Source organism: Branchiostoma floridae, chromosome 3 (assembly GCF_000003815.2).
Source record: "Branchiostoma floridae strain S238N-H82 chromosome 3, Bfl_VNyyK, whole genome shotgun sequence".
In the NCBI taxonomy this organism is placed as follows: domain Eukaryota; kingdom Metazoa; phylum Chordata; class Leptocardii; order Amphioxiformes; family Branchiostomatidae; genus Branchiostoma; species Branchiostoma floridae.
This window is the reverse complement of record NC_049981.1, coordinates 16,495,028-16,509,404: the sequence shown is the minus strand read 5'-3', so window position 1 is coordinate 16,509,404 and position 14,377 is coordinate 16,495,028. Positions and strand designations below refer to the sequence as shown.

At 38.5% G+C, this 14,377-nt stretch overlaps 1 protein-coding gene across 1 annotated transcript in view; it reads left to right on the top strand.

Annotated features, from left to right (window-relative positions):
• The first annotated feature begins 651 nt into the window (after positions 1-651).
• The window catches only part of LOC118410820 (glutamate receptor ionotropic, kainate 1-like), a 42,907-nt gene continuing 29,181 nt past the window's right edge, over positions 652-14,377 (top strand). The window contains exon 1 of the mRNA XM_035812649.1: positions 652-914. The gene's annotated coding sequence lies outside the window, so the exon portion shown is untranslated. The remainder of the gene's footprint in view (positions 915-14,377) is intronic.

Here is a 14,377-nt window from a genome sequence, read left to right as displayed (position 1 = left end):
CAGCGATAACGAACTTGTACCCTTCACGGTTTAGAGCTCTTGTCCTAATTCATCTTTATCTACCAGTAAACTGATTGCTCATTTTCAGAGATTTCTCCACAACGCTTCATTTCGCCGTGTCGTACGGACGATCCGTCACCCTGAATGTGCATGGAAAGAACCAGTGCGGTCAGACAGAACTTCAATGCTAGCCGCGATCATGTGACTTCCCTCAGCGCACTTGCTGGGAATACATCGTGCAGTTTATGCAGCTGGGCGCTAGACATCCTTCGTTTTCAGTGAAGCACGGGTCAACTGGGTGGTGGAACTTTATCGGCTACCGGTAAACTCATCTCATCATAACTGTAAAAGGTACTGTATACTGTTCATTTTATTACCAATTTCTTTTTTTTAAATCTAAGTGCACTTTTTTATTGCAGGCAGGATCATGAATCCAAAGTGTTAGTTAAGATTCCAGTCAGGACTAATATGTACGGCGTATCATGTACCACATGTTGTACTTAAAAGGTTTCAGTGAAGAACTGTTACTCTTTATGTATCTTACAGTGAGAGTAATTAATCTTTTGTAACCAACTTGCCATGGGTTATGAATAACCAACCAGTGGTACATAAACTCTGCAGCAGCGTTTCACAATGTAGTACATCAAACTATAGATGAATGCAGGACACGTAGTGCCCCATTAATAGCCGAACGCAGCTGCAGCAGTGTTACATTATGAACGAATGGGATTTTCGGTCATTCCTGGGGAAGGATTTCTTGTCTCGTAGCTCACTAACCGTTATCTATTTTTAAAACAGCTGCTCCTAACGGGACGTTTTACACGGCAATTACATACCTCTTGTGAACCACGGCATGTAGTCTGTCCAGGATGCCTTGAGGATGAACACTTGCTCTTCATTGATTGGCCGCAAAGGTAAGACTGTATTCAATAGCTATGTTTAAGATACCACTGAAATATCGTTTCAAACATTGCTCCATCTCAGTAAAGTGTGAGTGTCGAGAATGCAGTAATAGATATGTTAGTGATCATATTTTTATCTACGTAGTGTTGTATTCAAGAACATAGTGCTTCACACTATATATATATTGAGCGTATGTATACTCGGAAAATATTTGTGGAGCACCCCAAAGCGTCTAGAACCACAGTCTCCATCTTAAAGCGTGTATTACCTTGCCATATATCATTGTTAGGTACATTATCATCTACATGACAAGAGTTTGCGCACTCCATGTTTAGCTCTATCAAGCATATTTTGTTTCCCTGCATTCGGAAATTTCCTTCTCGTTAAAAAACAAGATAAGCCTACCCCCAAATAACCATTGATACAATTTCCTTTTCATTTATTTTTAAGGAAATCGCTTGCTTATTGTTATCTGATGGAAAGAACTGTAGTCTTTTGATACAGTTTGTATGTTAGTTCTTTTATCACTGTTAGTGCTAGAGAGTATATACGTAACGAATTCGAAACGACGTGTAGACAAAAAAATCGACAGCTTTGGAAAGTAAAGAGAACCACGTGAAATCGTGAAAGACTTATGGGAGAATTGAAATCACAATAGCCACCAAATTGAGCAATTTTCTTGAATAATATTGTCCACGTATTGCACTTGGTAGACGATGTGAAAATGTGTTACCCAGATAGTACTTTGATTTGGCAAAGCCAGTCCTCCAGGTCTCGTGTTAGTGTGTATCGGGGGGTGGATTCCAATTTCAGCTCCTATCTCAAATGGCACCCGAAAGTGAGGTCATTTGTATCGACCTCGGTAGGATTGCCTTTCAAGTAACAAATTAAAGGAATTCTACATCCCCGTGTAGCGAGGTGTACTAGAGATATCAACAACATACCATAACGCAATTTCTTGATACCACTATCGCCATTTATACCAACGGTTACGCAGAAGATCATGGCCTCTATACACACATTTCTGTAATATTAGTGCTTTTCTACCGCTAAAACATCGCAAACGTTAGTGTTGATTCAGTTGATTAGGACAATATAAGTAGCCTTTCCTGACATTTCTTTGCGTAGTAAGGTAAATTGACTCTATAGCATTGTATATCAATATTCAGGTAAGGATGTTACGCACTGCAACATACAAACATGTATAAAGCTGTAATCTCTCAGTCAACACAGACCACAGTTGCCTCGGCCGACTGGCTTTGGTGGTCTTGAATGTCCGGCTCCCAAAGTAAGGCTCTTGCTGCCCTTTCACTGCAGTTTCTGTAAAGCCTCATCCATATCCAGTTCTTGTAGTTTTGAATGCAAAATAATGTACCAAACTTTATTGATGAAAATATGGTGTAAAGTGGTTGTATATGTCATTCAAAATAATTTCAATTTTGGGACCAAAATGTTACTGAGATCTATATTGAGCTGAATTATTCCAGAACTCCACGTAAAACTATCCAGAATATGGGACCCATCTTTGCTCTACAAAGGACAGTAGCTTTTCCTATGATATTGTCTTACCATAGGAACCCATAATTCATATATTAGTGACATTTGCAAATGTTTTTTTGTATTATATTGTTTCCGCTAGTGTCTCTGTAGAAAGGTGATGGATGCCACCCGAAACGTTCGGAAGTAAATTTCCGTTTTTATCCTATTGTAGAGATTAAATTGTATGTGAATATTGTTTTTCTTGATTTCTAACCTTTAGAAACGTGCCTTTAGACAACATTCATTTCAATGTCTGACCTTCACAAACGGACTAGTTATCATAGACCATGTAGAATAATGGCGTAACCGTCTAAATGTTGGTGACGTGTGGGATATAGTTGCTGTCCACACATCTCTGTAATTCTATTGCTTTTCCAAGGTTAAAACATAGGTGACTTCATATTTATGACTGTGACGCATATGTAATGTTTTTTCTGGCACAATCGGTCTTCAAATGAAAGTATACTGTTTGTACCTATCTTTTACCGAAAACTTATGAAAATAGGAAAAAAATCCTGATACATCTTTGTTAAAGAATTACGATTCTTAGTAACGTTCACAAATAGCACTTTTTCTATCTATAAGGGGCATTGTGTTTAGAAATAAAGTAAGAAAAAGAGGTGGAGAAGGAGAGAGGGGAGAGAGAGGGGATCTCAGATCTACTGGGCAGATAATTTCTGAGAAAACGAAATAGTTCCTAATGTGTTTGCTTTTATCGCAGACAGGAATAGATTGGCTTACTTATCCGACATGTAATTCCAATAACAGTGATGTACTAACGTCTTCCTGCGCAATTTTGATTAGACATAGCAACCATATATCTTTAAGAAAACTAGTAACATCAGTCTAGCTATCAGTCCTTTACAAATCCTCATTCGTTTTATGTTTCATTACACGTAGAATAAAAAATTCAGACGTATTTTGTATTTTGTTTATCAAAAGTAATCATATCGGTGTTCCTCCTCGGAGAGTCTTTTTCCGATTTAAATTTATAAACCCGCCACGTTATTAAGGTCCCATCGGTTGTTCTATTCGACCTCTAATCTTTTGTCTTTCTTTGAATTCCTCCTTCTCCTGTTACCTGAAGAGGGTGTTTGACAGGTGCGGTAATGCGTCCTGAATTGACGCTCCCACGGGAGGCAATTGTTTGTAATAGATGGCCCTCACCCCATCAGTCCAGCCCGCCAGCTCGTAATGACCGCAGGATGCAGACGAATGTGGCTAGGCTGTGCTCAAGAAAGCCGCGTGACCAATGCATCGATTGCATGATAAACACAAAAAACGTACACATATAAACTCCACGCCGGCTCATCTCAAATAATACACGAGGACAGCAAATGTCCTGAATATTATCTCCTTCTTAGCCTTCCACAAGGAGGTTGCACGTAAATTGTGTGGTGGTATATGGGAGGAACATGTTTCATGGCGATACAACACATAAGTGTGACTCAGACCTTTATTGGTCTGACCCTGGAAAGGCCAAAAAGGATGTTGTTCTCCAGACCGATATAAGGTCAATGACTGTTCGTGGAGGGAATACTTATTATTACAGAGTGGCATACCAAAGGAGTGATAGGAAAGGCGAAAGGGACTAAACACAACGTGAACTTTTAAAACAAAATTATTTATTTGGACTCTCTCCAACTTGGACAAAATTGGCGCAATATGATAAAAGTGCATCTTACTACATCCATTTGTAATAATTAAGATTGTATAAAGCTATTTTCTGAAAGATACAAATATGCGCTTAGAGTCCATTCCAAGACACCGTGCGGATGTTTGTTGCCATTGTTTAGAATTGATGTCTAGGACATTTGATACTTCAGAAATATTTTTAACACTGTTTCAACTTTATAAATATTTCCCTGGTCCTGTAAAACTTTGGAAATATTCATGGTGTGGAATTGGATATTTCTAATGGTTTCCAAATAGCGATAACAGCAGTCTACCATTATTTACCATTTTCTACCATTTTTTATGTGGGCGAAGCCACACATTTTGTATCTCTACAGATATTCCACCCGACCAATCAAAACTCAGAAAAAATGGAACCTGTAGCATGCAGTCCACGTTTCCAGCTTTTTGATTGGCTAACATTCTGACTGTCTGGTGGATACGTCAGGGGTAAACCTATCAACGCCCAGGTCACAAAATGGCACTCGGCAGCGCAGTATCACAAAAAGTAGGGGTATTGGACGTTGGGTAGAACCGGCTACGGGGCCGAAAAACGTTGAAAATGCAGCAAGTTCAGAGCATCTAATCGGCTAAATAACAACATAAAAATGCCCCACAAAAAATTATTCTAGTATTCTGTCCAAGTTTTAGTGAAATACCTTCGATTATAAGCGAGAAATAGCCAGCGGAAGCTCGCGGGTTTTTTCAAGCAACGCAATACATTTGTATACCTGTTAAAACATCCCCCTAACATGTTGTAGCACTGGCTCAGTGGTATTATTCACGCGCGGTAAACCAACGCTCCGGGATCGAATCCGTGGACAGATAATGTTTTTTAATTTTTTTTTCTTTTTGCTTCTTTTCCTGCGATTTTTGCTTTCTTTTCCCTTCGCCCACATCCTGCTTTTTTTTTCAAAAATGTTGCCTTTCTAGTTGTAAATGGTTCAGTGGGCTGGGAAGATAGCAATTCACACATCCTTGCAAAGTATGGTTGGGTGCCATGCAACAATGGCCCACCACAAAGGAACCGCCAGTGCCCAGCAGTGAAATCTAAAAATATACAGATTCAACAATAGGGCTTACTTTTATGGGGGCAATAAACTAGTTTTACCATTTTGCAAAGTTAACAAATATTTGTAAATATTTGTAAATGTGAAATAATCACAGAGAGGTTTCCCAATTATTCTAAATAAAGACTTCTTTGTACAGTTACTTTCAAAATGTTTCTAAAATATTCAAAGGAATTCAAATCGATGAGTATTCTCTTAGTCAAATTTTTGAAAAGAATTCAATTATTGTGGCTCAGATATTCTTTTATTCAAAAAAATTCAGACTAATTACAAATATCACCCAAAAACCCTCATGGTGACTTGGAATGGACTCTAAAACATAATATACTGAACAGAAAAACATTAGTTACAAATGGCATCAAAGAAAGAAACATCTTCAAAAATTATTCTATCTTGGTATTTATGCACAATATTTATATATTAAAACAATGAAGCGTACCGAACAATACTCAGAAAAGAAGAGTTCGGAGACCTCATATCTCCATGAAATAGTCTGTCTATGTAAATGATTTCCACATTCACATAATCTGTGCTTAGTTATGTACACATTTAGATAACGTACATTGGCCACAATGTTGATTGTGCAATTATTTACCATTTAGAAGAATTATAGCACTTTTACATAATTATACAAATTAGGGACGTATTTGCATAATTGATATCTGTAATGTTCCACAAGCCACATATTACATATATGACAGGTATTTGAGTCCTACAATGGCAAACACTCCAAATATAGATTTCCCTCATTAATTATACAAATCAAGCGCCAGTTTGCATAATTTGGACTTGATTATGTACATCTCTGTCTAAGCTACCTACATACCAATTATCATCTAAATTTGTCGTTCCCTTGCCCAGTTATCCTCTTAAGATTTTGAGAAAAAACGCCCCTGTGTTCCAGAGCAACCGGCTAGGGGACCCAAACATACACCACCTATCCTTTACGTCACAAGTTATCTGCCACCAAAATATCATATAGCACATCCAGGTCAAAAGATACAAAAAACGGAATGTCTGCTGCAGTTCCAAGGTCACATACCTGGGCGTCAAAAATTGACCCTGACCTTCGTCTTCCCAACACCTATGCATATACCAAATATCATGACAATCTATCCAGAGGTCTTCAGTTAAGTTATGCTGACCACAAATATTCGGAAACACAAGCACACACACAGACGCACACACAGACATTCACATCCAAAACTATCGCTCCATTTTTCATGGAGATAATAAAAGATAGACACCATTTCCGTGGTGCAGGGGCTCATAGAAGAAATCATAAGATACAAATATTTTCCAAATATGTTTTCATTACAGTGGGCTCAAAGACTACCGTGTTTAGCTGTTTTATTACATGCAGCAGACCAAGCCCCCAAGCCAAACTTCAAAAATCTATCTCACTAATTTCATATGTACTTTGAGGACTTAATTCAAGTATCTATATAGCAATGTAATGCTTAAAGATGCAGGGACGTCAATGTACATGTGGCGCCAATTACACAGATACCATGGCTATTTTAGAGGTGCTAGTGATTACCACACCTCACGGCACGAAAAACGGTATTTAAGGATGCTGAAACCATGCGTAATGTTGACGTATTTTCCTCCTTTACGGATCTATACACCACTTATACGAGTACGTAAATATTGCCTTTAAGTGGTCTTTCTGTAGGTCCGTGTTAGTCCTTATTTTCCGGTTTTCCCGTTGTCTTTCAGCAGCTTAAAGATGTCGTAAATGATTTTTAAAACCCCCGTAAAACTTGTTTAAAGTTCACGTTTATTTGATCTAAAGCCTCTTTACGTCTCATATACAATTGCATTAAGTGGATTATAACGTGTGTTTTAGTGCCTTTTCAGCAGCTTAAAGTTGCCATAAATACTTATTAAAACGCCCTTAAGACATGTTTAAACTTCACGTTAATTTGATCTAAAGCCTCTTTACGTCTCATATACGTGTCCATTAAGAGGATTATAACGTGTGTTTAGGTGCCTTTTCAGCAGTTTAAAGTTGCCGTAAATATCTATTAAAACGCCCTTAAGACATGTTTAAACTTCACGTATATTTGATCTAAAGCCTATTTATGTCTCATATACGTGTGCATTAAGTGGATTATAACGTGTGTTTAGGTGCCTTTTCAGCAGCTTAAATTTGCCATAAATACCTATTATAACGCCCTTAAGACTTGTTTAAACTTCACGTTTATTTGATCTAAAGCCTGTTTACGTCTAATATACGTGTGCATTAAGTGGATTATAATGTGTGTTTAGGTTCCTTTTCAGCAGCTTAAAGTTGCCATAAATACTTATTAAAACGCCCTTAAGACATGTTTAAACTTCACGTTTATTTGATCTAAAGCCTATTTACGTCTCATATACGTGTGCATTAAGTGGATTATAACGTGTTTAGGTGCCTTTTCAGTAGCTTAAATTCGCCATAAATATCTATTAAAACGCCCTTAAGACATGTTTAAACTTCACGTTTATTTGATCTAAAGCCTATTTACGTCTCATATACGTGTGAATTAAGAGGATTTAATGTGTCTATATTTTTCTTTTCAGCAGCTTAAAGTTGTCATAAATACGTACTAAAACACCCTTAAGACATGTTTAAAGTTCCCTCTGTACGTCTCATATACGTGTGCATTAAGTTGATTATAAGGTGTGGATAAGTGCCATTTTAGGAGAATAATCATTAGCACATTTCAAAGCAAGAAAATACAATGGATGAAACTTTGAAATTTTATTGAATTACGAGAAAATATTACATGGAAAAGTAAAAAAAACCTACAGCCTACTAGGTATTTGTGGCCTTTCATTCTGATGTAGTCGGCAGTTGAAACAATCACAACGGTTGCGCAATTCCGTGCAGCAGTCCACAGTCCCATTTCCAGTGTCGGGTGAAGAGTTTCGGCGTAAGTTAAAAAGAGCACACATGTACAGTTCCATCTGTTCACAACAGGAATAAGAATCCGGTAAGATCTAGAGTAGTGGCCGATATGACTCGTGCTGTTGGATGGTCCTGGATTCTGTGAACGCGAAACATGTTCAGCTTGCAGTCTCGGCTTCTATTAATCCGGATGGTACAAGGGCCGTGATTTCCATTCTGTGTCGATTTCCAACAACAACAGCTTTTACAGAATGATAGCCACCTCGTATCTTTGAGTCAAATTCCGTCACCGGGGGTCCTAGGTGGTAAAAGCGGCGTCGCGGCCACAACTTGCGGGCTACAACAGGCCCAAACTTTCTTCAATACTTCTCTTCAAAAATGAACGCCTGGAAAATAACCGCTCCTTGTCGTACGTATGGCCCGTAAATTTGAACCCCCCACTCTTTTCTGCCATTGGATACATCCTATCACATGACACAGCTGTGCCACAGACGGACCAAGGAAGTTCAACCTCCTTTGACGGACGGAGGTGTGCGCCCCATGGCGAGTACGAAATAACGCTGAATAAATTTACATCTTGCCTGCCCACGCATATCACCATAATTAACCCAAACAAACACGAGCAACACGAGAAGACACCGCCTGTGTGCACAAACTGTTCTTTCTCGACGCTTGCTTGTAGATAAAGAAATAAACATATTTCGTACATTTACCTGTCGTAAGAACTGCTTGCCGTTTTATAGAGAATACACAACTCACTGCACAAAACGCTATACCTACTACATCCTTATTCTTCAAGCAGAGGTTGAGTCGCGGAGATATTCATAGCAGTAGTCGGGATTTCTACCGTCTCTTAGCTCGAGTTTCAACTTGCCACAAAGAAAACAGGCGGCCTCACCCTAATTTAGACCCTGGAATTTCAGAACATATATGCGGTATAAAAAAAAGGAAAGGGTCTCCTCCTGTTCACAGAAACTGCGCTTCAAACATGCCGTATGTTCAGCAGAAAAAGGCAACGTTTCATATAACCTTTGAGACGGTATAAGCTAATAGATAAAACGGGGGTAGTGCCCCCAAGTTTGCTTAAGCTACGCGGATTCAAAGATTAAACATGTCGTATGTTCAACAGAAATACGCAACATTTCATATACGTCTTGGCAACATATAAGCTAAACGGGGGAGGTCTCCCCTAGTTCGCTTAAACTGCGCGGATTCAAAGATTAAACATGTCGTATGTTCAACAGAAATACGCAACATTTCATATACGTCTTGGCAACATATAAGCTAAACGGGGGAGGTCTCCCCTAGTTCGCTTAAACTGCGCGGATTCAAAGATTAAACATGTCGTATGTTCAACAGAAATACGCAACATTTCATATACGTTTTGGCAGCATATAAGCTAAACAGGGGAGGTCTCCCCTAGTTCGCTTAAACTGCGCGGATTCAAAGATTAAACTTGTTGTATGTTTTACAGAAATACGCAACATTTCATATACGTCTTGGCAACATCTAAGCTAAACGGGGGAGGTCTCCCCTAGTACGCTTAAACTGCGCGGATTCAAAGATTAAACTTGTTGTATGTTTTAGAAATACGCAACATTTCATATACGTCTTGACAACATATAAGCTAAATGGGGGTGGTCTCCCGAAGTTCGCTTTAACTGCGAGCATTCAAAGATTAAACTTGTTGTATGTTTTACAGAAATACGCAACATTCCATATACGTTTTGGCAGCATATAAGCTAAACGGGGGAGGTCTCCCCTAGTTCGCTTAAACTGCGCGGATTCAAAGATTAAACATGTCGTATGTTTTACAGAAATACGCAACATTTCATATACGTTTTGGCAACATATACTAGTAAGCTAAACGGGGGAGGTCTCCCCTAGTTCGCTTAAACTGCGCGGATTCAAAGAATAATCATTTCGTATATTCAAATGAAATACGCAACATTTCATATACGTCTTGGCAAATATATTAACGGGGGAGGTCTTCCCTTCTTTGCGTAAATGACGGTTCGAAATAAATTATATATATGGCATCCTTCGGTCAATATTGACCATGGTATACGCAACATTTCATATAACGTAAAATAGCGCATATAAGCTAACCGTGAGAGGTTCTCCCCTGTTCGAATTAAACCTTGCGCACAGAAAGTTTGAATACGTCAAATGCTTTCGGAATTGCTAAACAACACAGAAGATTATGGTATTTGACTTTGTATTGTATTGAATTTGTATTTGCTGAGGAATAAACATAACATTTTGTGCCAGAAAGCGCAATAATTTTCAGTTTTGACTGTAAATCTTGCCACTGTTATAAAACAGATGACGCAATGTTTTATCTAACACCAGACAAAGGCTTATTACATTTGACATAGCCGGTTAACATGTATTTTGTAACAGATCTAGAGAAACGGCATTTGTCCGTTTTGACAGAAAATATTTTTGAGACATTTAAGTTGTCTTTTCGGCATACTAAAATACATGTAAAATTCACGTAAAGAAACACAACAGATTAAGTTAGATTTACAAACGCTGAAATCTTCCGTAAATGCCAAATGTATGTTTCCGATGCCTTTGATAGATCTTAAAATCTGCTGAAATATTTCTCCGCCTTTAAGGGCTTTATACGTATCTCTGAAACTTTGCTTAAAAAGTTGTTTTCGTGCTGTGCCTGTCATCGCACCAGGTAATAACCTTAACAATTTCGTCATAAGCATAAGTTTTCCACTCATATCGGAACTCTATCATTGGCATAACTTGAACATGTTGTGACACATCAAAGTCTTTGGTACACGTCAATGGTTCTTTGACGCATTCCTTGAAGGCAATCACATTTTTAAGAATCGGTAATCCTTCCTGCGTGTTTCTGGAAGATAAGTCGCCTTCACTAAACGACTGAACGGCGCGAAGATTACAGACGCGCCGCGAGACCATCCATCCTGTTTTATTCCATTAAACACAAACATCGGGTATCGATTGGTGTCGCGGTCCCCGGGTCAAAGCGTCAAGCCGAATATGAGGAAAAACATCAAACCTGTTTGTTTGCCTAAGATTTGCTCTTCGTCGGATGACTCGTTGACCATCTTGTTTTAGACGCCTATATGTTTCTTTTGATGCTTTAAGTTGTAAGAATACTGACCGGTGTCACAAATTAGGAAAAATAGCGGACCTACTTGTTTCGCTAGGCTTTGATCTTCGTCGATCGACTGGGTGACCATTTTGTTGTCATCGCCTGAGTACTTCTTATCAAGTTTCGGATTTTCGAGTACTAACGTGTCAAAAATTGAGTCAGAATGCGAATATCAATGCAACGGCATCTTCGTCGGTATTCTCACCTATAAACAGAACTGAACTGTCCTGAACTGGACAGAAATCTGACTCTTATGATGTTCATGGTTAATAAGTACTGGCTGAATAGCTGGGGGAAATATCACATCGATTCCTTCAACAAAGATTTAACCCCTTTTGTTGTTCTGTCGCCTAAGTGATTCCTATGATGTTAGAGGTTGTAGAATACCGACCGGGCTATTAAAGTTGAATAAAAATTGAGACCTATTTGTATTCATCCCTCAGCATTGACCTTCGTCCATCGGTTATGATGACCATGTTTCTGTCTTAAATATAGTACTTGTAATGGTTTGTGTTGAAGAGTACTGACCGGTGAAAAGTTGACTGAAAATGACAAGAATAGCAGACCTTTTCGTTTGTCGGTTTTGATGAACGCTTGACGTTGTTTAACTAATAATACGTTAAGAATAACCCTTAGTAGCATACTAGTAAAATGCAAATGTATCCTTCACGGCATCTTACGAGTACATTGCTGACTTGCGCCAGTGGAGTTTGGGTGGCCGAAAATCCCCCCGTATGCACACACGTATCAAACAATTACTAATGGCTCAGAGATAAATTTCATCCAGCCAGTTCGGGCTGACTGTATTCACCACGGAAGATGAATCAGTCTCGTCTGATTAACCAAACCATGTATCAGTCTACGTTGGCAGAAAAGTGACAGCATATCAAAATGTATAATTCGGTGACGTCTTGTTCTACCATTATGTAGCTAGAGGGCAGTAAAAAGATCATATCCATCCCTCATCTTCCTTCTTTATGCCTCTATATGAATGGATGTAGACATTTGGACTAAAATGCCCAAATTCTATTACATTAGGTCATTTATCGGTTATACATATCTCTGTGTATTTACTCATCTCTCAGTCAATATGGCGACACCAAAGTTATACCATTCGACTTACCGACGCCAGAAAAACCTTTGGTGACCATGCGTTTCCTTTAACATGGAGGGCACTACAACCTGCTTTAACCTGTTGGAGGGGTCATGGGGTTGGGGTCTACTGCAAAGCGTAGGTCAATGGAGCCTTTTACGTTAGCTAAGCAGAACTTTCACCAGAGCATCGTCTCAAATTAAAACATAGCAAGTCTGTGAATAGTTTGAAAAACTCTAATGGTTAAGTATCGCGTGATTGTTGAATATTTTTTTAATGAAATGTACATCCATGAATAGAATTAATCTAAACGTCATTATAATGTCTGGGTTAATGTGCTGGGCTTAAATAAGACTATGGCATCTACACTGCACAATGGTTAAAAGGTTTGAGATAACTTAGCCATGCAACCTTTGCTCCAAGTGCATTTAACTATGGCGCATTGCTAGATATATGGAGTTGCATAAATATAGCGTATATACTCAACGTGCAAGTTTTAGATTGGCATAAGTGAAGAGGTTAGTTATACATAATATATGTATTCGATCGGCTGCAAATGACCAGCTAGAAAAGCCTATCAAGTGCCTGACAATTATACCAGGGTCAAATACATTCAAAAACTTCTCTTCGTGTGATATGCATTTCAACCTACGTACATTAAATACTGTAAATAGATATGTTAAAAGGCTGAAACTGCATGCATAATATGAACACACGCAATGAAGATTTTACGAATGTTATCTACAAAACACTGAATCATTCGAAATGGCAATGCCATTAGAAGAACGTCAATCACAGTTTTTGTAAGATTTGCTGTGTGTTCGCTAGGACAAAATCGATAATGAAACTTGATGACATTTGCCACTGCATCTGCCCGATACCTCTAATTTGACCCGGATCCCATTTAAAGGAAATGTAGGGCACTTTCTGCCGTCACCTACATCTATCTGTGTTTAAATCTATCTACATAGCACTACTCAATGTAGTTTGCAGCTTCAGATTCGATGGGAAAATAACGATTTGTTTTTTAAAGAAATACAATGGAGGACCAAGGGTCAGCAGAATATTTGACTTTCCATCGACTGCTTCGTTGCATTCCTGATAAAAGACATGTAACCTGACACTAAATTGCATCTCACCACTGCTGTGGATTACCCGAATGGGTACAGAGACTGTTTAGCCCCATTTAAACTATTGTACTTCAATATGTCTTATTGGAGCAAAAGGCAACAGACTACTTTCATAAGAATAAAATCGGCTACATAGAGAGTTAACAGTCTGCCCGCGTGTCACTATCTAGGATTTAAGATACTTTCTTCAGATTGCCCAATATTTCAATGGGTCCAATTGTTACTGTGGCTATTCAAATCAATCTTAATGTAGCTCAAATAGTATCTTTGGGACATACGGTAAGGATTAAGTCTGTCCTTTAGTCACAGTATGAGTTGATAGTCTGCATTGCAATGGCTCTACTTTAAAGATTTTCGAATCTTTACCATGGCAGTTTAGAACTATTCCAGTCAGATATGGACCAGATCTAAATACAAGAAGTATAGTCATTGCGAGTTGATAGTGTCTTGTATTGGTTCCAAGATGAGTTTGGAGACTGTCCAAAGATTCAAGCTGTTACTGTGGCTTTTCGAGACTAATGCCGTTCAATACGTACTTTAGGGGCAGCCCAGGAAATGATACCAATATTTTGTAGATTGTTCTATGATAAATGTACTTTTCAGACCTATTGCAAACTATTGCTGCCCAAGATATGTCTTGTTTGGCAAATGATAAAGTATACCCGAAAACGCTGTGTAGACAGGGGTGGCACTTCGAATCTTCCATGCCTTTAATTTGTCGCTTCAATGACTTTATGAGTAATAATCTTAAATATATTTCCATGCACAGAAGGCTAAATGCATAAATGCACAACCAGACGATTAGACGATGAGGTTTCAGAAAGTTCCAAATGTTTTTATCAATATTGTGAAACTTTGAAACATTAATCAACAATACGATCATATTAGGGATTCCCCGAAAGTCTATTGCCCTGCCATTGGAATCAACATAAACGCCACATATGT